Source organism: Manis javanica, chromosome 9 (genome assembly GCF_040802235.1).
Source record: "Manis javanica isolate MJ-LG chromosome 9, MJ_LKY, whole genome shotgun sequence".
NCBI classification, from domain to species: Eukaryota; Metazoa; Chordata; class Mammalia; order Pholidota; family Manidae; genus Manis; species Manis javanica.
Genome location: NC_133164.1, coordinates 73,623,880 through 73,648,721, shown reverse-complemented (window position 1 = coordinate 73,648,721; position 24,842 = coordinate 73,623,880). Strand labels below are relative to the sequence as shown.

General features: G+C 37.9%; 1 protein-coding gene and 1 pseudogene across 1 annotated transcript in view; one reads left to right on the top strand and one right to left on the bottom strand.

Annotated features, from left to right (window-relative positions):
- The window catches only part of KPNA3 (karyopherin subunit alpha 3), a 117,519-nt gene that overhangs the window by 55,796 nt on the left and 36,881 nt on the right, over positions 1–24,842 (bottom strand). The window lies entirely within an intron of this gene.
- LOC108409332 (nck-associated protein 1 pseudogene) lies at positions 11,448–16,895 on the top strand (annotated as a pseudogene).

Genomic DNA, 24,842 nt, shown 5'->3' with positions numbered 1-24,842 from the left:
TAATTTCCTGGAATCTCCCACAGCATTAAAAATAAAACAAAGTCACCAGGACAGCCAAACCAAAACCCCAAGGACAAAATTTACCAGGTTGGGTGATGAATTCTCAGATACAAGCAGGATCTGGTTAATTCGTCAACTATAGGACTCACATGGTATCAGCATTTATGCAGAAGGAAACAGAAGGGCAGAGGTGATACAACTGAAGTATCTGAGAACAGAATCCAAAGTCATGAATCACTAGAGTTTAGAAAGGCAATATGAGAACAGCTGCAAATGGAAGGGATCTTTTGCACATGACAATGTTTTAAGACTCAGCAACTAGAGGCTGAAGTCCCTCTTTCTGGACAAAGCCCTACAGTGAAAATAAATTTCTGGGAGAAGAATCCCAAGTGAGCCAGACTGTGACAAGGGAAACAGAAGGTCCAGATAAAAGTGAGTTAGTAAAAGAGTCAGATCTTAGAAAATAGGAAGCCATAAGTTTTTTAAGTCACTTTGTAAAACACAACAGAAGAAGGGATTTAGAATGGTAATGCTAGAAAAGCTACAGTGACCCATTCCCAGCTCTGAGAGGTTCAGGAAAACCTGTTTTAACATGAACAACAGAAAAGGATTGGGGTCAAATCTCATACCATAAGAAATGGAAGAATAAGGAGCAGAATGTTGATGTTAAAAGCCTGCCAAGGAGAGAAGCTCAAGATGGCAGCGTGAGTAAGGCAGCGGAAATCTCCTCCCGAAACCATATATATTTTTGAAAATACAACAAATACAACTATGCCTAAAGGAGAGACAAGAAGATACAGTCCAACAGCCAGGCTACATCTACATCTGCAAGAACTCAGCATCTCATGCAACAGGTAAGATACAAAGCCACGACCCAGCGGGACCTGAGCACTCCCCCAACCCCAGCTCACTGGCAGGAGGAAAAGAATCAGAGTGGGGAGGGAGAGGGAGCCCAGGACTGCTAAATAACCAGCCCTAGTAATCTGCACAGGGAGCAGAGACACACATTGCAGTGTATAGGATATTAGAGAAATGGAAAAGCAAAATCCGAGATGGAGACTGCAAGCAGGTCCCCACAGCCAGCTCCCCTGGGACAAAAGAAAAGCGGGTGCTTTTTGAAAGTCTTAAAGGAATAGGGGCTTAACAGCTGGATAGAATCGTCCCGGCACACTCAGTCCAGCTGGCTGGGAATCCTAAGGAAATTCAGTTGCCCCAACCCCCTGGCAGGTAACCCAGTCCTGAAGCCCCTCACGGCGACAAGCAGCCTGCCATACATCCCCCCCGCCGGTGCTGCCAGCAAACCGGCAGACCCACCAGAGTGGCAGAGCAGCCGGAGACTGACCCCAGCCCACAGCAACCACACAGAGGCTCCTCCCAGGGCACAGCTAACCAGGACGGACCCAGAGGCTGCTGCTGGTGTGTAGCTGCCAGGCATAGAGGAAGCCAGAGCAAGGCACAAAGGGGCACCATTCTTGCAGGAGAACACACCCAGCACTCCTGCCACTCCCTGCAGGGCTCTGGGCTCTCCTGAGGGCTGCCCTGCACGTGGAAACTCAGGGAATTAACCCAGAGATTGCTCCCTGTGTGCGGGTAACTGACACAGACAGCGGAGAAGGGTAAGGTGACCAGCAAGCAGGAAGGGACTTTGTTCTCCTAGCTGACATACACACTATCTGCCTATGACCACCTCTGTTGCCATGAAAAGGGAGAAAAATCTGGTCCAGTCAAGAATCACTCAGACAACCCCAGAGAGAAGACCTGGGGAGATAGATACTACCAATCTTCCTGACAAAGAATTCAAAATAAAGGTCATAACCATGCTGATGGACCTGCAGAGAAATATGCAAGAGCTAAAGGATCAAGTTAGGAGGGAGAAAAAAGAAATAAAACAATCTCTGGAAGGACTTAAGAGCAGACTGGATGAGGAGCAAGAGACCGTTAATGGAATAGAAATCAGAGAACAGGAATACAGAGAAGCTGAGGCAGAGAGAGATAAAAGGATCTCCAGGAATGAAAGAATATTAAGAGAACTGTGTAACCAATCCAAATGGAACAATATTCACATTATAGGGGTACCACAAGAAGAATAGAGAGAAAAAGGGATAGAATGTGTCTTTGAAAAAATAATTGCTGAAAACTTTCCCAAACTGGGGGAGGAAATAGTCTCTCAGACCATGAAAGCCCACAGGTCTCCAACACAAGGGGACCCAAGAACGACAACACCAAGACGTATAATAATTAAAATGTGAAAGATCAAAGACAAGGACAGAGTATTAAAGGCAGCCAGAGAGAGAAAAAAGATCACATACAAAGGAAAACCATCAGGCTATCATCACACTTCTCAACAGAAACCTTACAGGCCAGCAGAGAATGGCATGATATATTTAATGCAATGATACAGAAGGGCTTTGAACCAAAAATACTGTATCCAGCACGAATATCATTTAAATATGAAGGAGGGATTAAACAATTTCCAGACAAGCATAAGTTGAGGGAATTTGCCTCCCAAAAACCACCTCTACAGAATATTTTCTAGGAAATGCTCTAGATGGAAGCACTCCTAGGTTAAAGAGATGTTACCAGAGAAAATAAAATTATAGCAAAGAAAGCAGACTAACCAAATACTAACTAAAGGTAAAAAATAAAATCAACTATTCACAAAAGCAGTCAGAGGAAACACAAAAGAGTACAGAATAAAGCACCTAACATATAACAAATGGAGGAGGAAAAGTAAAAAGGGAGAGAAAAAAAGAATCATCACACTATGTTTATAATAGCTAAATAAGAGTTAAGTTAGACAGTTAGATAGTAAAGAAGCTACCTTTGAACCATTGGTAAGCATGAATCCAAACTTGCAATGGCAATAAGTACATATCTTTCGCTAATCACCCTAAATGTAAGTGGACTGAATGCATCAATCAAAAGACACAAAGTAATAGAATGGATAACCCATTTATATGCTGCTTACCAGAGACTCACCTCAAACACAAAGAAATGCATACACAGACTAAAAGTGAAGGGATGGAAAAAGATATTTCATGCAAAACATAGGGAGAAAAAAGGAGGTGTTGCAGTACTTATATTGGACAAAATAGACTTCAAAACAAAAAGAGTAACAAGAGATAAAGAAGGACACTACATAATGATAAAGGAGGCAGTCCAACAAGAGGATATAACCATTATAAATATCTATGCACCCAATACAGGAGCACCAACATATGTGAAACATTGTGGTAATACATTCATTTTGGGAGACTTCAACACACCACTCACTCCAAAGGACAGATCAAACAGACAGAAAATAAGGAATGACACAGAGGCACTGAACAATACACTAGAGCAGATGGACCTAACAGACATCAAAAGAACACAAAAGTAGCAGGATACACATTCTCCTCAGGCACACATGGAACATTTTCCAGAATAGACCACACACTAAGCCACAGAAATAGCCTCAGTAAATTAAAAAAGATTGAAATTCTACCAACCAACTTCTCAGAACACAAAGGTATAAAACTAGAAATAAATTGTACAAAGAAAGCAAAAAAGGCTCACAAACACATGGAGGCTTAACAACATGCTCCTAAATAATCAATGGATCAATGACCAAATTAAAACAGAGATCAAGCAATATATGGAGACAAATGACAACAGCACAAAGCCCCAACTTCTGTGGGACGCAGTGAAGGCAGTTCTAAGACGAAGGTATATAGCAATCCAGGCCTATTTAAAGAAGGAAAAACAATCTCAAATGAATAATCTAAAGTCACAATTATTGAAACTGGAAAAAGAAGAAGAAATGAGGCCTAAGGTTAGCAGAAGGAGGGACATAATAAAGATCAGAGAAGAAATAAATAAAATTGAGAAGAATAAAACAATAGAAAAATATCAGTGAAACCAAGAGCTGGTTGTTTTAGAAAATAAACAAAACAGATAAGCCTCTAGACAGACTTATTAAGAGAAAAGGAGAATCCACACACATATACAGAACCAGAAATGAGAAAGGAAAAATCACAACAGACTCCAGAGAAATACAAAGTTATTAGAGAATGCTATGAAAATCTATATCCTAACAAGTTAGAAAACCTAGAAGAAATGGACAACTTCCTAGAAAAATACAACCTTCCAAGACTGACCAAGGAAGAAACAGAAAATCTAAACAGATCAGTTACCAGCAAGGAAACTGAATCAGTAATCAAAAAACTATGGAATAACAACCCCCCCGGGCCAGATGGATTCACCACTGAATTGTATCAGACATTTAGAGAAGACATAATACGCATTTCTCCTTAAAGTTTTCCAAAAATAGAAGAAGAGGGCATACTTCCAAACTCATTCTATGAAGCCAGCATCACTCTAATACCAAAAGCAGGAAAAGACACCGCAAGAAAAGAAAATTACAGACCAATATGCCTGATGAACATAGATGCAAAAATACTCAACAAAATATTAGCAAACCCAAATTCAAAAGGACATCAAGAGGATCATAAACTATGATCAAGTGGGATTCATCACAGGGATGCAAGGATGGTACAACATTTGAAAATCCATCATCATCCACCACATCAACAAAAAGAAGGACAAAAACCACATGATCATCTCCATAGATGCAGAAAAAGCATTTGACAAAATTTAACTCCCATTCATGATAAAAACTCTCAAGAATATGGGCACAGAGGGCAAGTACCTCAACATAATAAAGGCCATATATGACAAACCCACAGCCAATATCATACTTAAGAGCGAGAAGCTGAAAGCTTTTCACCTAAGATCAGGAGCAAGACAGAGATGCCCACTCTCCACTTTTATTCAACATAGTTCTGGAGGTCCTAGCCACAGCAATCAGACAAGACAAAGAAATACCATGCATCCAGATTGGTAAAGAAGAAGTCAAACTGTCACTACTTGCAGATGACATGACATTGTATATAAAAAATCCTAAAGAAGCCACTCCAAAACTACTAGATCTAATATCTGAATTCAGCAAAGTTGCGTGATACACAATTAATACACGGAAATCTGTTGCATTCCTATACAGTAACAATGAACTAGCAAAAAGGGAAATCAGGAAAACAATTACATTCACAATTGCATCCAAAAGAATAAAATACTTAGGAATAAACCTAACCAAGGAAGTGAAAGACCTATACCCAGAAACCTACAAGACACTCCTACGAGAAATTAAAGATGATACTAATAAATGGAAATTCATCCCATGCTCTTGGGTAAGAAGAATTAATATTGCCAAAATGGCCATCCTGCCGAAAGCAATCTACAAATTCAATGCAATCCCTATCAAAATACCAACAGCATTCTTCAGAGAACTGGAACAAATAGTTCTAAAATTCTATGGAACCACAAAAGACGCTGAACAGCCAAAGCAAACCTGAGAAGGAAGAATGAAGTTGGGGGTGGATCTTGCCTCCCAACTTCAAGCTCTACTACAAAGCCACAGTAATCAAGACAATGTGGTACTGGCACAAGAAGAGACCCATAGAGCAGTGGAACAGAAAAGAAAGTCCAATATCAAACCAAACATATATGATCAATTAATAAACGATAAAGGAGCCATGGATATACAATGGGGAAATGACAGCCTCTTCAACAGCTGGTGTTGGCAAAACTGGACAGCTACATGTAAGAAAATGAAACTAGATCACTGTCTAACCCCATACACAAAAGTAAACTTGAAACGGATCAAAGACCTGAATGTAAGTCATCAAATCATAAAACTCTTAGAAAAAATCATAGGCAAAAATTTCTTGGACATAAATATGAGCAACTTCTTCATGAATTATCTCCCTGTACAAGGCAAAGAAAAGCAAAAATGAACAAGTGGGACTATATCAATCTAAAAAGCTTCTGTACAGCAAAGGACACCACCAGCAGAACACAAAGGCATTCTACAGTATGGCAGAATATATTCATAAATGACAGATCCAATAAAGGGTTGACATCCAAAATATACAAAGAGGTCATGCACCTCAAATAGGAAGCAAATAATCCAATTAAAAAATGGGCAGAGCAGAACAGACACTTCTCCAAAGAAGAAATTCAGATGGCCAACAGGCACATGAAAAGACGCTCCACATGGCTAGTCATCAGATAAATGCAAATTAAAACCACAATGAGATATCACCTCTCACCAGTTAGGATGGCCAACATCCAACAGACAAACAACAACAAATGTTGGTGAGGATGTGGAGAAAGAGGAACCCTCCTATACTGCTGGTGGGAATGTAAATTAGTTCAACCATTGTTGAAAGCAGTATGGAGGTTCCTCAAAAACTCAAAATAGAAATACTATTTGACCCAGGAATTCCACACCTAGGAACTTGCCCTAAGAATGCAGAAGCCCGGTTTGAAAAAGACATAAGCAGCCCTACATTTATCACAGTGCTATTTACAATAGTCAAGAAATGGAAGCAACCTAAGTGTCCATCAGTAGCTGAATGAATAATAAAGATAAGAACATGTGGTACATATACACAGTGGAATATTATTCAGCCGTAAGAAGAAAACAAATCCTCCCATTTGCAACAACATGGATGGAGCTAGAGGGTATTATGCTCAGTGAAATTAAGACAGGCAAAGAAAGACAAGTATCAAATGATTTCACTCATCTGTGGAGTATAAGAACAATGAAAAAACTGAAGGAATAAAACAGCAGCAGACTCCAGAACCCAAGAATGGACTAACAGTTACCAAAGAGAAAGGCACTGGGGAGGATGGCAGGGAAGGGAGGGATGAGGGGGAAAAGGGGAATTACAATTAGCACACACAATGTAGGGGGGTGGCAAGGGGAAGGCAGTACAACAGAGAGAAGACAAGTAGTGATTCTATAGCATCCTACTATGCTGATGGACAGTGACTGTAATGGGGTATGTGGTGGGGACCTGAGAATGGGGGGAGTCGAGTAGCCATAACGTTGCTCATGTAATTGTACATTAATGATACTAAAATGAAAAAAATGAAAATCATTTCAGGAAGGGAACCTACCAAAGAACAATCATAAGACCCAACACACAAGAGCAAAATTCCAAGAGGTACAGAATGTGCAAAGAAATAAATTTTCAATGAAAAACAAATGAAGGTGACAATAAAGAGGAGCAAAGATCCCAAGCACGTCCTCAAAGAAGAAACCAAAGTCCTCAGAGTAGAAACCAAAGCAATGAAATACAGCACATATTAAGATATATTAATTCAAAACAAAGAAGTTGCAAGATATGAAATGAAATAATGAAAGAATAAACTGAGTACCTAGAAAATCAACCCAGAAAAACCAATACCGACTTATATTAGTAAAACTAATGGATTTCCAAAAAGAAAAATGTCTTTGGGTATCAGGCAAAAAGTCTAATGATGTATAAGGTGTATCTAATCAGTGAATTCAACAAGGTCACAAGATACAAAATAAAATTACAAAAACTTATTTTATGTCTATGTACAAGCAACGAATATACAGGCACCAAAACTAAAAATACCAATGTCATTTATAATCTCTCAAAAACAAAAACTTAGCTGTGAATCTAACAATACATGTATAGTACCTATATGTGAAAACTACACAACAATGCTGAAGTATTCAAAGACCTAAACAATGGAGAACTTAATGTGTTCATGGATTGGTAGACTCACCTTGGCAAAGATGCCATTCTCCCCACAATGATACACAGGTTAAACATACTTCATCTCAAAATCCCAGCAATATTTTTTGTAGATACAGAAAAGATTATTCTAAAATTTATATAAAAAGGCAAAATAATTAGATGAGCTAAAATAATTTTGAAAAAGAAAAAAGTAGGAAGAAACAATCCAATTTTAAGATTTATTATATGGCTACAATAATAAACACTGTGATATTGGAGGAGGGATATATACATCTGCCAATGGAATGGAACAGAGAACCCAAAACAGACCTGCACAAATATGCTCAATTGATTACTGACAAAGGTATTAAAGCAACTTAATGGAGGAAAGATACACTTTTCAATAAATGGTGCAGGAACAGGTAGACATGATAGACAAATGTATGAACCTCAACTTAAGCCTCACATATTACACAAAAATTAACACAAAATGGATCACTTACATGTGAAATTTTTAGAAAAATATCATTAAAAAAACCTCTGAGATCTGGAGCTAGGTCAAGAGTTCCCTCAGACTTTACTCCAAAAGCACAACCCAGAAGAGGAATAATTGGTAAACGGGACCTCATAAAAAATAAAATAAAATAAAATAAAATTTTTTTTGCTCTGAGAAAGTACCCATGTGAAGAATAAAAGACAAGCTAGAGACTTGGCAGAAAAAGCATCTGCAAACCCAATGTCCTAAACCCCATGTCCAGGAAAGGGCTAGTATCTAGAATGTTGTGGGTAAAATTTCAATATTTCCAGAATCTCTCACCTGGCCTTAGTGCATCTCCATATCAATAGGTAAATACAAGGGCAAGCAAGGGCATATCTGCACCCAAGAGGTTGGGTGGAATTCCTTCTTCTGCAGCCAGGTTGCAAGAGACAGAGGAGAGCAAACAACTCTTTGACAGCAATAAAGGATTTCTCCCACTTTATTTCTCCCTTTGACTGATTTCGGTTTCAAAGGTATTTTGCCCTGGGATTCCCCCCCAGAGTTACAAATATCTAGAGAACTTAGAAAGCTAAAAGCTCAATAGAATAAGCAATCAATTCAGTATATAATGGGCAAAAGAAATGAAGAGACCTTTCAAAAAAAGGATATACAGATAGCAAATATGCACATAAAAATGTTCATTATTGGCCACTGGGGAAATTCAAATTAAAATCACAATGAGATATTACCAGACTATCAGAACAGCTAAATTAAATAATTGTGATAACCCCAAATGCTGATAAGGATGTGGAGAAATTCATGCATTGCTGGTGGAAGTATAAAATGTATAGTCATCTGGAAAATGTTCTTAAAAAACTAAACACAGAGAAGACAAGTAAAGACTCAATAGCATCTTACTACACTGATGGACAGTGACTGTAATTGGGTATGTGCTGGGGACTTGATAATGGGGGAATCTAGTAACCACAATGTTACCCATGCGATTTTATATTAATGATATAATAAATAAATACATACATATATAAATAAAGCAAGCAAGCAGGCAAATACCACAGTACTCAGCAACTGCACTTCTGGATGTTTATCCTAGAGAAACGATAACTTACATTCACACAAAACTGTACACAAATATTCACAGGAGCTTCATATATACAGCCCAAACCTGGAAACAACCCAGGTATCCATCACAGCTTACACAATCTGTTATATTCATGCTGTGGAATACTATCCAACAATAAAAAGGAATTAACTATTGATATAAGTAACAACTAGGATGAATCTCTAGGGAATTATGCTGAGGGGAAAAAAAAAATCCCAAAAGGCTACATATCATATGATTCCATTTATATAACATTCTTGAAATAACAAAATTATAGAAATTGAAAAGAGATTAGAGGTTGCCAGAGGCTGAGGAGGGTAAAGCTAGAAGTGAGCAAGGATGCAAGGGCAATATAAGAAAGCCTTGTGATGATGGAAATGTTTTACATCTTAACTGTATAAATATTAATATTTTACTATAGTGGTGCAATAAGTTATCATTTCTCTAGGATAAACATCCAGAAGTACAGTTGCTGAGTACTGTGGTATTTGCCTGTTTAGTTTTATTTATTAATAAAGGTTTTTAATTATTTCCTTTACTGGGTAAAGGGCACATAGGTTCTTTCTGCATTATTTTTTGTAACTACATATGGATCTACAATGATCTCAAAATAAAGCAGAATTTTAAAAAACCTTTTAAAAAAGGATATGCTTTGGAGATTCAAGATGGTGGAATGAGGGGAGAGACAGAGAATTCCTCCCAAAACCACACACAGTGTGAAAATAGTTAATATAACTAGACCTAAAATAGCAACAGGAAAGAAGGCTGTACCAGACTGCATACAGACCTCAAAAACACAGCAGACCTCACGAAACAGGGTAATGTATGAAACCTAGATCCGGCAGGACCCAAGCCCTTCCCCCAGCTCAGCTCACCTGCAGGAGGAAGAGAAATGGAGCGGGGAGGGGGTGGAAGCCTAAGACTGCTGAATAACCAGCCCTGGAGGTCTGTTTTGGAGCACAACCTTACATTGTGTGGTGCTCTGGAGGTTGCTGGGGTTGGGGAGCTGGGACAAGTGAAGTGCTTGAGAGACTGGGATGCTGGCCATTTGTGGAGGACAAGGATCCACATCTGATCGCTCAGGGACAAAGGAAAGGCAGGCAGTTTGACAGACTTCCTAGCAGCGAGAGGGCTGCTGAAGGGGTGGGGTTTGCATGGAGCTTGCTATGCAGGAGAAGGGATAGATGGACAAGGTTGTCTGGGCGCACTCTGCCCGGCAGGTTGGGACCTTTCAGGAAGTTCAGGTGCTCCATCCCCCTGCTGCCTGCTCAGCTCCAAGGCCCCCCACTGTGATACCCAGCCTGCTGCGCTGTGCCTTTCTCCTGGCCTGCTGGCACCTGCTCGCAAACTAGCAGTTACTGCGCTGCCGTCAGGCCAGCCAGAGGGAGGGCCCACCTACAGCAGTCAGAGATGCCAAGCACAGAGGCTTACACCTGTGTACTTGGCCCAATGGCACTGATACTGGAGACAGGCACTGCAGCCAAAAAGCAGAATACAGCTCTAAGCTCCCTCCAGGCACCAGTGCCACTCCCCTACGACCCCCTACCTGAGCAGCTCCAGAGACTAGAGCTTCTGGGGACTAGAGGGGACCACATAGAATTATGAAACGTCGAAGGAACCTGGTTCAGAAGAAAATCTCACATACCCCAGAAAAAGGCCCAAATGAAGTTGAACTCACCAATCTTCCTGAAAGAGTTTAAAATAAAAATCATAAACATGCTGATGGAGGTACAGAATTATATTCAAGAACTCAGGAATGAATTTAAGACAGAGATTCAATCATTAAGAAATTCCATATGGAAAATGAAACATACAATGGAGGGATTTAAAAGCAGATGGGATGTAGTAGAAGAGATAGTAAATGGAACAGAAATTAGAGAAGAGTAATACAAAGAAGCTGAGGAACAGAGAGAAAAAAGAATCTCTAAGAATGAAAGAATATTGAGAGAACTGTGTGACCAAACCTAATGAAGGAATATCTGCATTATAGGGGTACCAGAAGAAGAAGAGAGAGAAAAAGGGATAGAAAGTGTTATTGAGGGGGTAATTCCTGAAAACTTCCCCAATATGGGGAAACAGATAGTCTTTCAAGCCATGGAGGTGCACAGATCTCCCAACACGTGCCAAAGGAAGACAACATAAAGATGTATAATAATTAAAATGGCAAAGATCAAGGATAAAGACAGACTTTTAAAAGCAGCTAGAGAGAAGCAGCCTCATTCTCAGCTGCCGGAGACGCCGCCGCCGCTGCCACACCTAGTGGAGGAGCTTGGGAAGGCGGCTCGATGGGGGCTGGGGTGGAGAGCGCTGGGGGTGGGGACGGAAGGGCGGCGGGAGGAAGGCAGGAGGCTGCTGGGCCGCGGGCTGCCGCTGGGGAAGGGACCCCAAGGTGTCCGCCACGGCTCATCTGTCACCCGCGCGGACTGGGGAACCAGGACCATGGGCCCGCTCCCCTGAGGCGGAGGTCGCAGGCAGGAGGGTAGGAGGCCCGCGAGAGGCTGCTGCGGAAGCCGCGGGCCCATGACTGGGTGCCAGGCAGCCGGCGGCGGCAGTGGCACCACCACCACCACCAACCACCATGTCGTGCTCGGTACTGCAGCCCAGTCAGCAGAAGCTGGTGGAGAAGCTCACCATCCTCAATGACCGGGGCATCGGCATGCTCACCCGCCTCTACACCATCAAGAAGGCATGTGGAGACCCCAAGGCAAAACCATCCTACCTTATTGACAAAAACCTGGAATGTGCTGTGAAGTTCACAGAAAGTTCCCTGCTGTAGAAACCCGCAACAACAATCAACAGCTTCCACAACTTCAGAAAGAAAAAGCTGAGATTCTGAAAAATTTGGCATTATACTACTTCACATTTGTAGATGTTATGGAATTTAAGGACCATGTTTGTGAATTGCTGAATACTATTGATGTTTGCCAAGTCTTCTTTGATATTACTGTAAACTTTAACAAAAAACTACTTAGATTTGATCATAACCTATACAACACTAATGATCCTGCCGTTTCGAATTGAAGAAAGGAAGGCAATCATTGGATTATACAACTATGCGCATGAAATGACCCACAGAGCAAGTGACCGAGAATACCCACATCTTGGGCAGATGATCGTGGATTATGAAAAACCTTTAAAGAAGATGATGGAAGAATTTGTACCCCATAGCAAGTCTCTTTCAGATGAACTAATTTCTCTTCAGATGGTGTATCCTCGAAGGAATCTGTCAGCTGACCAGTGGAGAAATGCCCAATTACTGAGTCTCATCAGTGCACCCAGTACAATGCTCAGTCCTGCACAGTCTGACACTATGCCTTGTGAATACCTCTCTTTGGATGCAATGGAAAAGTGGATTATATTTGGCTTTATTTTATGTCATGGGATCCTAAATACTGATGCGACAGCACTGAACCTTTGGAAGCTAGTTCTTCAAAGTAGCTCTTTGCCTTTCACTCTTTCGAGATGAAGTTTTCCATATTCATAAAGCTGCAGAAGACTTATTTGTAAACATAAGAGGCTATAATAAGCGCATTAATGACATAAGAGAATGCAAAGAGGCAGCCGTGTCACATGCTGGTTCAATGCACAGAGAAAGACGCAAGTTTTTAAGTCTGCACTGAAAGAGTTGGCTACTGTCCTTTCTGATCAACCTGGCTTGCTGGGTCCCAAGGCACTTTTTGTTTTTATGGCATTATCCTTTGCCCGTGATGAAATTATCTGGCTACTTCGTCATGCAGATAACATGTCAAAGAAGAGTGTAGATAACTTTATAGATAAGCACATTGCTGAATTAATATTTTACATGGAAGAGCTCAGAGCACATGTAAGAAAATATGGACCTGTAATGCAGAGGTATTATGTACAGTACCTTTCTGGTTTTGATGCTGTTGTTCTCAATTAACTTGTAAAGAATCTTTCTGTTTGCCCTGAAGATGAATCAATTATCATGTCCTCTTTTGCTAATACTATGACTTCCCTAAGTGTAAAACAAGTTGAAGATGGGGAAGTATTTGATTTCAGAAGAATGAGATTAGATTGGTTTAGATTACAGGCATATACTAGTGTCTCTAAGGCTTCACTTAGCCTTGCAGATCACAGAGAACTTGGAAAGATGATGAATACGCTAATTTTTCATACAAAAATGGTAGACTCCTTGGTGGAAATGTTGGTGGAAACATCAGATCTCTCCATATTTTGTTTTTATAGTCGTGCTTTTGAGAAGATGTTTCAACAATGTTTGGAGTTACCCTCTCAGTCAAGATACTCAATTGCATTTCCATTGCTTTGCACTCATTTTATGAGTTGCACACATGAACTGTGTCCAGAAGAGCAACATCATATTGGAGATCGCAGTCTTTCCTTATGTAATATGTTCCTGGATGAAATGTCTAAACAAGCTCGAAATCTCATCACTGATATTTGCATAGAACAGTGTACTCTTAGTGATCAGTTGCTGCCCAAGCATTGTGCCAAAACCATTAGTCAAGCAGTGAATAAGAAGTCAAAAAAACAGACTGGTAAGAAAGGGGAACCTGAAAGGGAAAAACCAGGAGTTGAGAGCATGAAGAAAAACAGACTGGTAGTGACCAACCTTGACAAATTGCACACTGCACTTTCTGAGTTGTGTTTCTCTATAAATTATGTACCAAACATGGTGGTTTGGGAACATACCTTTACCCCCAGAGAATATTTAACTTCTCATCTGGAAATCCGCTTTACTAAGTCAATTGTTGGAATGACTATGTATAACCAAGCCACACAGGAAATTGCAAAACTATCAGAGCTTCTAACAAGTGTAAGAGCTTACATGACTGTACTCCAGTCCATAGAAAACTATGTGCAAATTGACATTACAAGAGTATTTAATAATGTTCTTTTTCAACAAACACAACACTTAGACAGTCATGGAGAGCCAACTATTACAAGTCTATACAAAAATTGGTACTTGGAAACTTTGTTAAGACAAGTCAGCAATGGTCATATAGCTTATTTCCCTGTGATGAAAGCATTTGTGAACTTACCTACAGAAAATGAATTAACATTCAACGCAGAGGAATATTCTGACATATCAGAAATGAGGTCATTATCAGAACTGCTAGGCCCATATGGTATGAAGTTCCTAAGTGAAAGCCTTATGTGGCATATTTCTTCACAAGTTGCTGAACTTAAACTTGTGGTGGAGAATGTTGATGTGCTCACACAAATGAGGACCAGCTTTGACAAACCAGACCAGATAGCTGCACTCTTTAAAAGATTATCATCTGTTGACAGTGTCTTGAAGAGGATGACAATAATTGGTGTAATTTTATCCTTCAGATCATTGGCACAAGAAGTGCTTAGAGATGTCTTATCCTACCACATTCCTTTTCTTGTAAGTTCAACTGAAGATTTCAAGGATCACATTCCAAGGGAAATGGATATGAAGGTTGCAATGAATGTGTATGAATTATCTTCAGCTGCTGGATTACCTTGTGAGATTGATCCTGCCTTGGTGGTAGCTCTCTCGTCACAGAAATCAGAAAACATAAGTCCAGAAGAAGAATATAAGATTGCCTGCCTCCTCATGGTCGTTGTGGCAGTTTCTTTGCCAACACTGGCCAGTAATGTCATGTCTCAGTATAGCCCTGCTATAGAAGGGCACTACAACAACATACATTGCTTGGTCAAAGCCATCAACCAGATCGCTGCAGCTTTGTTTACAATCCACAAAGGAAGCATTGAAGACCATCTTAAAGAATTTCTAGCGCTTGCATCCTCCAGTCTACTGAAAATTGGCCGGAGACAGATAAAACAACAAGAAATACAGAATCTGTTTATTTACTGCTAGATATGATTGTGCAAGAATCCCCGTTTCTGACAATGGATCTTTTGTAATCTTGTTTTCCTTACGTCTTGCTGAGAAATGCATACCATGCTGTCTACAAGCAAAGTGTTACATCTTCTGCATAAAGTATCTCCTTATTGAAGACAAGCACGCATTTTTGTCATCTAGGTTTTAACTGTAAACTGTGGATCTCTTTTACCTTAAGGCCTGAAAAAGTTTTTTGTGGATTATAAATTTCTTTCATACAGTTGTATTTTCTGATCATTGGTTTCATAATATGGTTGTATTACAATACTTGATTGATTTAGGTTACACATTCACTGAATTCACTGAAATTATTTCTATAATTTTAGAGTTTCATTTGTTTGGAAAATGTTATCTCTATGTTTTTGATATTTGATAATGAAAAAAATTCTTTGCTTATTTCTGAAAAAAATTTTATTTAGTGATTATTTTAGATAGTGGTATTACAGCATTCATCTGTGTGTAAATTATTTCATATAGGGAAGAGTTCTGATCTGTACCTATGGTTCTTATTGAAAACAAAAGCTGGATGTGCATTTCTGTGATGTTATGAATACATTTCTACTTTATTTTGAAACATTTGCCAAACTAAATACTATAACACTGTATAACATTAAAAATGTTAAAGGACTGCTTAGCATTAGAAGCAGACTGTGTTCCAAAATTCTGAAACAGCAGCATATGTTGTTGCTTGTATAAAGCCTAGTGATAATCTTTAGACTAACTTCCATGGTGCCCTATTGGCATTAGCACTACCATTGTACCCTGCTGTATAATAAACAATCTTAGACATTTATCAACTGTTGATACAAATGTTAGTCCTTAACCACTTTTTATGTTTTAAATTTTTGAAATTCAAGTGTATCTGCCATAACATAAAATAAACACTAGACTGAATCACAAAAAAAAAAAACAAAAAAAGCAGCTAGAGAGAGAAAACATACAAAGAAAAACCCATCAGACTATCATCAGATTTCTCAATTGAAACCTTACAGGCCAGAAGGGAGTGGCATGATATATTTAATGCAATGAAGCAGAAGCACCTTGAACCAAGAACACTATCCCTGGCAAGGTTATCATTTAAATTTGAAGGAGGGATTAAACAATTTTCAGATAGGCAAAAGCTGAGAGAGTTTACCTCCCACAAAACACCTCTACAGTGCATTTTGGAGGGACTGCTATAGATGGAAGTATTCCTAAGGCTAAATAGATGTCACCAGGGGGAAAAAAACCACAGCAAAGTAGAACAATTAATTACTAAGCAGATGCAAAATCAAATCAACTACCCCAAAGTCAATCAAGGGATAGACATAGAGTACAGAATATGATGCCTAACATATAAAAAAGGGAGGAGGAAGAAAAAGGAGGAAAAAAGAGAACCTTTAGGTTGTGTTTGTAATAGCATACAAAGTGAGTTAAATTAGACTGTTAGTTAGTAAGGGAATTACCCTTGAACCTTTGGTAACTATGAATATAAAGCCTGCAATGGAAATAAGTACATACCTATTGATAATCACCCTAAATGAATATGGTCTGAACGTACCAACCACAAGACACAGAATCATTGAATGGATAAAAAAACAAGACCCATCTACATGCTGCCTACAAGACACTCACTTCAAACCCAAAGACATACAAAGACTGAAAGTAAAGAAATGTAAAAAGATATTTCATGCAACTAATAGGGAGAAAAAAGCAGGAGTTGCAGCACTTGCGTAAGACAAAATAAACTTTAAAACAAAGAAAGTCACAAGAGACAAAGAAGGACATTACATAATGATAAAGCAGTCAGTGCAACAAGAGGATATAACTATTTTTAATATCTATGCACTCAACACAGGATCACCTACATATGTGAAACAAGTACTAACAGAATTAAAGGGGGAAATAGAATGCAATGCATTCATTTTAGGAGACTTCAACACACCACTTACTCCAAAGGACAGATCAACCAGACAAAAAACAAGAGACAGAGGCACTGAACAACATACTAGAACAGATGGACCTGACAGACATCGACAGAACACTCCATCCGAAAGCAACACGATACACATTCTTCTCAAGTGCACATGGAACATTTTCAAGAATAGATCATATACTAGGATACAAAAAGAGCCTCAGTAAATTAAACAAGATTGAAATTGTACCAACCAGCTTTTCATAGTTTTCAAAGGTATGAAACTAGAAATAAATCACACATAGAAAATGAAAAAGTCCACAAACACATGAAGGCTTAATAATATGCTCCCAAATAATCAATGGATCAATGACCAAATAAAAACAGATCAAGAAATACATGGAGACAAATGACAACAATAATTCAACACTGCAAAACGTGTGAGATGCAGCAAAGGCCATGCTAAGAGGGAACTATATTGCAATACAGGCCTACCTCAGGAAAGAAGAACAATCCCATATGAACTGTCTAAACTCACAATTAACGAAACTAGAAAAAGAAGAACAAATGAGACCCAAAGTCAGTAGAAGAGGGGACATAATAAAGATTAGAGCAGAAATAAATAAAATTGAGAATAAAATAATAGAAAGAATCAATGAAAGCAGGAGGTGGTTCCTTGAGAAAATGAACAAAACAGATAAACCGTTAGCCAGACTTATCAAGAAAAAAAGAAGAGTCTATACACATATACACAATCAGAAATGAGAAAGGAAAAACCACTATGGACACCACAGAAATACAAAGAATTATTAGAGAATACTGTGAAAAATTATATGGTAACAAACTGGATAACCTACAAGAAATGGACAACTTTCTAGAAAAAATACAACCTTCCAAAGATGACCCAGGAAGAAACAGAAATCTGAGTAGACCAATTACCAGCAAGGAAATTGAACTGGTAATCAAAAAACTACCTAAGAACAAAATACCTGCCCCAGACGGTTTCACTGTCGAATTTATCAAACATTGGCTGAAGAAGTAATACCCATCCTTAAAGTTTTCCAAAAAGTAGAAGCAGAGGGAATACTTCCAAACTCACTCTACAAGGCCAATATCACGCTAATACCAAAACCAGACAAAGACACCACAAAAAAAGAAAATTACCGACCAATATCCCTGATAAACATAGATGCAAAAATACTCCACAAAATATTAGGAAACCAAATTCAAAAATACATCAAAAAGATTATCCATCATGATAGAGTGGGATTCCTCACAGGGATGCAAGGATGGTACAACATTCGAAAATCCATCAACATCATCCATGACATCAATAAAATGAAGGACAAAAACCACACGATCTTTTCCATAGATGCTGAAAAAGCTTTTGACAAAATTCAACATCCATTCATGATAAAAATGCTCAATAAAATGGGTATAGAGGGCAAGTACCTCAACATAATAAAGGCCATATATGACAAACCCACACTCAACATTATACTAAACAGCGAGAGGCTGAAACCTTTTCCTCTAAGATTGGGAAGAAGACAAGGATGCCCACTTTCCCCACTTTTTATTCAACATAGTTCTGGAGATCCCAGCCACGCAATGAGACAACACAAAGAAATAAAAGGCATCCATGTTGGTAAGGAAGAAGTCAAACTGTCCCTGCTTGCAGATGACATGATATTGTATATAAAAAACCCTAACATATCCATTCCAACGCTACTAGATCTAATATCTGAATTCAGCAAAGTTGTGGGATACAAAATTAATAGATGGAAATCTGTTGCATTCCTATACACTAACAATGAACTAGCAGAAAGAGAAATCAGGAAAACAATTCCATTCACAATTGCATCAAAAAGAATAAAATACCTAGGAATAAACATAACCAAGGAAGTGAAAGACTTATACTCTGAAAACTAAAGACACTCATGAGAGGAATTAAAGAGTATACCAATAAATGGAAACACATCTCGCACTCATGGATAGGAAGAATTTAATATTGTCAAAATGGACATCCAGCCTAAAGCAAAATACAGATTCAATGCAAAATACCAACAGCATTCTTCAACAAACTAGAGAAAATAGTCCTAAAATTCATATGGAACTACAAAAGACCTCGAACAGTCAAAGCAATCCTGAGAAGGAAGAATAAAGTAGGGGGCATTAAGCTCCCTGACTTCAAGCTCTACTACAAAGCCACAGTAATCAAGACTATTTGGTACTGGCACAAGAACAGACCCACAGACCAATGGAATAGACTAGAGAGCCCAGATATAAACCCAAGCATATAAGGTCAATTCATATATGATAAAGGAGCCATGGATATATACAATGGGGAAACAACAGCCTCTTCACCACCTGGTGTTGGCAAAACTGGACAGCTACATGCAAGAGAATGAAACTGGAATACTGTCTAATACCATACACAAAAGTAAACATGAAATGGATCAAAGATCTGAATGTAAGTCATGAAACCATAAAACTCTTTGAAAAAAACATAGGCAAAAATCTCTTGGACATAAACATAAGTGACTTCTTCATGAACATATCTCCCCAAGCAAGGTAAACTAAAGCAAGACTGAATCAATCTAAAAAGCTTCTGTACAGCAAAGGACAACATCAGTAGAACAAAAAGATATCCTACAGTATCGGAGAATATATTCGTAAATGACATATCCGATAAGGGTTGACATCCATATTATATAAAGAACTCATTCACCTCAACAAACAAAAAACATATAAGCTGATTAAAAAAGGGCAGAGGAGCTGAACAGACACTTTATCAAAAGAGAAATTCAGATGGCCAACAGGCACATGAAAAGATGCCTGACCTTCCTAATCATCAGAGAAATGCAAATTAAAACCACAATGACGTATCACCCACACCAGTTAGGATGGCCAACATCCAACAGACAAACAACAACAAATGTTGGCGATGATGTGGAGAAAGGGGAACCCTCCTACACTGCTGGTGGGAATGTAAAATAGTTCAACCATTGTGGAAAGCAGTATGGAGGTTCCTCAAAAAACTCAAAATACAAATACAATTTGACCCAGGAATTCCACTTCTAGAAATTTACCCTAAGAATGCAGGAGCCCAGTTTGAAAAAGACATATGCACCCCTATGTTTATTGCAGCACTATTTACAGTAGCCAAGAAATGGAAGCAACCTAAGTGTCCATCAGTAGATGAATGGATAAAGATGATGTGGTACATACACAGAACAGAATTCAGCCATAAGAAGAAAACAAATCCCACCATTTGCAACAACATGGATGGAGCAAGAGGGTATTATGCTCAATGAAATAAGCCAGGCATAGAAAGACAAGTATCAAATGATTTCACTCATCTGTGAAGTATAAGAACAAAGAAAAAACTGAAGGAACAAAATAGCAGCAGATTCACAGAACCTAAGAATGGACTAACAGTCACCAAAGGGAAAGGGACTGGGGATGATGGGTGGGAAGGGAGGGATAAAGGGAAAAAGGCACATTACGATTAGCACGTATAATGTGCGGTGGGGGACACGGGGAACACAGTTTAACACAGAGAAGACAAGTAATGATACTGTCACATCTTGCTCCGCTGACGGACAGTGACTGTAATGGGGTATGCGGTGGGGACTTGGTAATACGGGGAGTCTAGTAACCATAATGTTGTTCATGTAATTGTACATTAATGATAGCAAATCAAAATAAATAAATAAATAAATGTTTTTTAATAAGGATATACTTCACATCAGATGCTGAGGAGGAGATGAGGTTACAACCAATATCATATATGCACATAACAGGGAATCAATAGTAGCTTAGATAGTAACTAAAAGATAAGGGATTCAATAAAGCTAACCACTGTAATAAAAATACAAATCTTCCAAAACACCAAACATATACTAAGAGAATAAATAGATCACACAGAACTTGGTCACACACAAATATATAGGAATAGGGAAGAAATATGGTAAGGAGCTGAAGGAAACAAGGCTAAATTGGAGTTTAGTACCATATGAAATGAATCACGTACATGCATGATAAAAGTAGTTTAATAAAAGACAAGCAATCCCTAAAAGAAAAATAATAACCTATGTGTGCATAAAGTTGACGATATAGTCACACTATCCCACTTAACTTTTGAACAGTGTAACTTGTGTATTCCCAGTAAACCCAATAGAGAAGGGAAGTACAAAGAAAATTCTAAACTGTTTTTAGTAATCCCATTACTGGCTGTAGTGCTGAGATTATTATTCTGAGACTGTTGTATGTCTATTTAGAACAGGAAATGTTCTAATTTCATCATTTCTGGTATTAGAGAGAACCAAGAATTTCAGCCTAGGACAAAAGAGGTATAGATGTATAAGAGAAGAGGCTTAGTAAAACCCTGTAGTCCTGAATTTAAATAGGAAATATTAATATATGCATAATACCTCTTTTTAAAAAAAATTCATAGATCTATCTACTTACAGTTGCCAGATCTGTCAAAAATACTCAGGAGCCAACTTAAAGGGGCTCCAACTGGTCAAGGATGGTATAGAGTATTAATAACAATAATAACTATATGAACTGAAACATATATATGACTCAATCCATGAATTCAAGATATGGAAAAAATTAATTGGTCATCATTAGAAGGTGCTAATGAACCATCTCATTGTTTTGAAAGGTGATAAATAGAATCAAACACACATTCTGGCTCTACCTAAATACATTTTATTATGGGGTAACCTAAGTAATTATAAAGGAAGAAAGTTTCTCCTTAAAATGGTATTCTAGCTAATAAAGAAGGAAAAGATATCAGCACTTCACAGTTCATAGTGAATAACAGATTTAGGCAATGTTCCTCAATGGCTGTCAACATTACAGAGAGACGAGATCCTATGTGCCTTCTGATGGAAGAGAAAACCATCAGATACAATGCACTCTTATGCTCTCTACCTCAAGTAAGCTGAATCTGTAAAAGTCCAGATTTAACTATGAATTTACAGGAAACACAGAGAACAGGTAAACAAGTTAAATGACCTAAGTGGCAAAATCCAGACTATGAGAGACTTTATGAACCTACCTTTAATTAAAAAAATATGGAAAAAAAAGATATGGGATTATACATTTAAAAAGACACTTCAAACTCAATCTCTATCACAATAGGATAAAGACCTTTATCTGGATATTGATCCAAACTTAAAAAATATAATATATGAACTACTTGGAAATTTGAACAATGACTTGGATACATTGGTCATTTTAAAGGAGTTACTGTTAGGGTTGAGTTTGTGTATATGCTGGGGGAAGGGAAAGTGAAAATGGTATTGTGTGAATTTTTTTTTAAGTCCTTATATTTTAAAGATCATACCTCTTTCTTAACAAAAACAGTGTACGTCACTTCTGGAAGACCTCAGAGATTTCCGCTGTTTCATTTAAACTAGATCTTAGCTATAACAAAAAAGATAACTTTCAATCCATTGCTAAACTCATTTACATAGTAAGAAGTGGAGGAGCCAGTAAAGATAAACCTAACGGGAAAGTCAAAAAGGTAAATGTGTGACAAGGAAGTATGAAGATAATAATCTATTTCACACAGGGAATAGAAGAAATTAAGTTCTGGACTCTGATGAAGGGCCAGAAAACTAAACCTTAAGGCTTCTCATTTAGATAGAAACCTCAAGAGGCCAAAATGGACTGATTCTCAGAACTTCTCTGCAGAAAAGCAGTTCCATTTGGCTCTCAGGATTAAGTAAAAGTCACCAATGTACAAGAAAATAGACCACACTACAAAGTACATTGGTAACAAGTAAGAAGAACGCAGGCCCACCCACCCTTGGAATTAGAATACTAGCATTATATCATAAAATATAAAACAACTATAGCAAATATTTAAGGAATAGGAAAATGGACTTAAAAATACCTGCAAGCTGGAAGAAAGTATTAGAAATGACCAAATTTGGGGTGGAGGGGGGGTAGGAAGGAACAAACAGAACTTTGAAATCTGAAAAATAATTGTTGAAATACTGTACTATAACCCAAATTAATAACTTTATAGTAGATTTGATGTATAGTATCCATGGGGGATACAGTCCAAGGCCCCTAACAGATGTCTGAAACTTAAACTGCATATAGTATTGAACCTTATATATTATATACTATGCTTTTTCCTATACATACATGCCTATGATAAAACTTAATTTAGAAATTAGAGTATGGGACTAATAACTAGTAATAAAATAGAATTATAATAGACTGTAAGAAAGTTATGTGAATGTGGTCTTCTCAAAATATTGAATCATACTTACCCTTATGATAATGATGATTTTACATAAATAAAATGCCTCTGTGATGAGATGAACTAAGGTGAATGACATCGGCACTGTGACATAGTTTTAGACTACTACCGACCAGACAGTATGTCAGAAGGAGAATCATCTACCTGCTTCCAGACCACAGTTGACTGTGAGCAACTGAAACCACAGAAACTGAAACTGTGGATAAGAGCAGACTACTGTAGTGTAAGAAAGATTCAATGAATTGCAAGGCAGGCCAGAAAAAAATATCAATTTTGAAATATAGAAAGTGCAAAGATTATAAATACAGATAAATACAGAAAGGTAAGAAATGTAAGAGGACACAGTAACAAGTTACAAAATAGTGTTTATTTGGGTTCCAGAAAGGTAACAGAGGCATTGCACAAAAGCAACACTTGAGGAGAAAGTAGCTGAGAATTTTCCAGAACTGGTGAAAAACAATGAACCACAGATTCAAGAAGCCCAAAAAACTCCAGTGGGAGAATTAAAAGGTATCACAGTAAAACTGCAGAGCAGCAAAGGAAAAAAGTAAATATTAAAGACACCCAGAGAAAAGCAATTATCTTTAAAAAGCAAGACTGAAAACTGACTTTAAGAAATTTCTATAGGTAGGCCTTATGAATTATTCTATTTTATAGGCCTATAGCTTTATGAACATATTATACTGTTTTAATTTTTATTTTTTTAAACAGCACCTTCCCACATTCTTTCTTTCGTAAAGCTTTTCAATCATAGTAAGAATTTAGATTCCCTTCAGTAAGATATACTCAGTGGTTCTGATTTTGACTGATTTGTATAATTGACAATTAACTAAAATTTTGCCTTTTGAAGACACAGGCCTTACAGAACACGTGTTGTTGACAATTTGGTTCTAGAGTCATCAAAAGCCTCTGTCAACCCCAGGTTAACAATCTGTATAATAAAAATAAACAATTTCAGAGTAGGACAGAATTTGGGGTGACTGATAGAAGTATTGTAAAACTGGACTGAGGTGATGGGTTCACAACTGCAAAAACTAAAAATCAAAAAGTTTACACTAACAATTAATGAATTGTATGGTATATAAACTATACCTCAATAAGCCTGTTAAAAAAAAACCCTCTGCCACAGATTTTTATATACTTCTTCCTTGGCTACTGTTTTTCTAAGTATACAAACTGAAGTAAATGTATAAATTTTATTTGGGGAGAAGGAGGTAGGAGACTAAGGATACAATACTGCTCTCTCAGGTAGTGATAAAGCTATAAAACTGTAACTGGAACAAAAAAACACTTAGCTGTATTGTGTTGATACTCAAGATTGCTACCAACTGGATATCCATGTTTTAAGGTATTCATGACAAAGTTGATTTCTGAAACTCAATGGAAGTCACAGGCAGTGAAATTATATATATATATATATAGAGGATGATTTTGGAAGTTATTATTTTCTTTTTTCCTTTTTTTTCTGGCTTTATTGATATATAATTGACAGCACTGTATAAGTTAAAGGTAAACAGTATGATGACTTGACTTAGATACATTATGAAATGATCCAGTGGTGTGAAATGATATTTTCAATGTGCTTAAAGAACATCAACTTTGAACTCAGAATTCTAGTAAAGAAGAA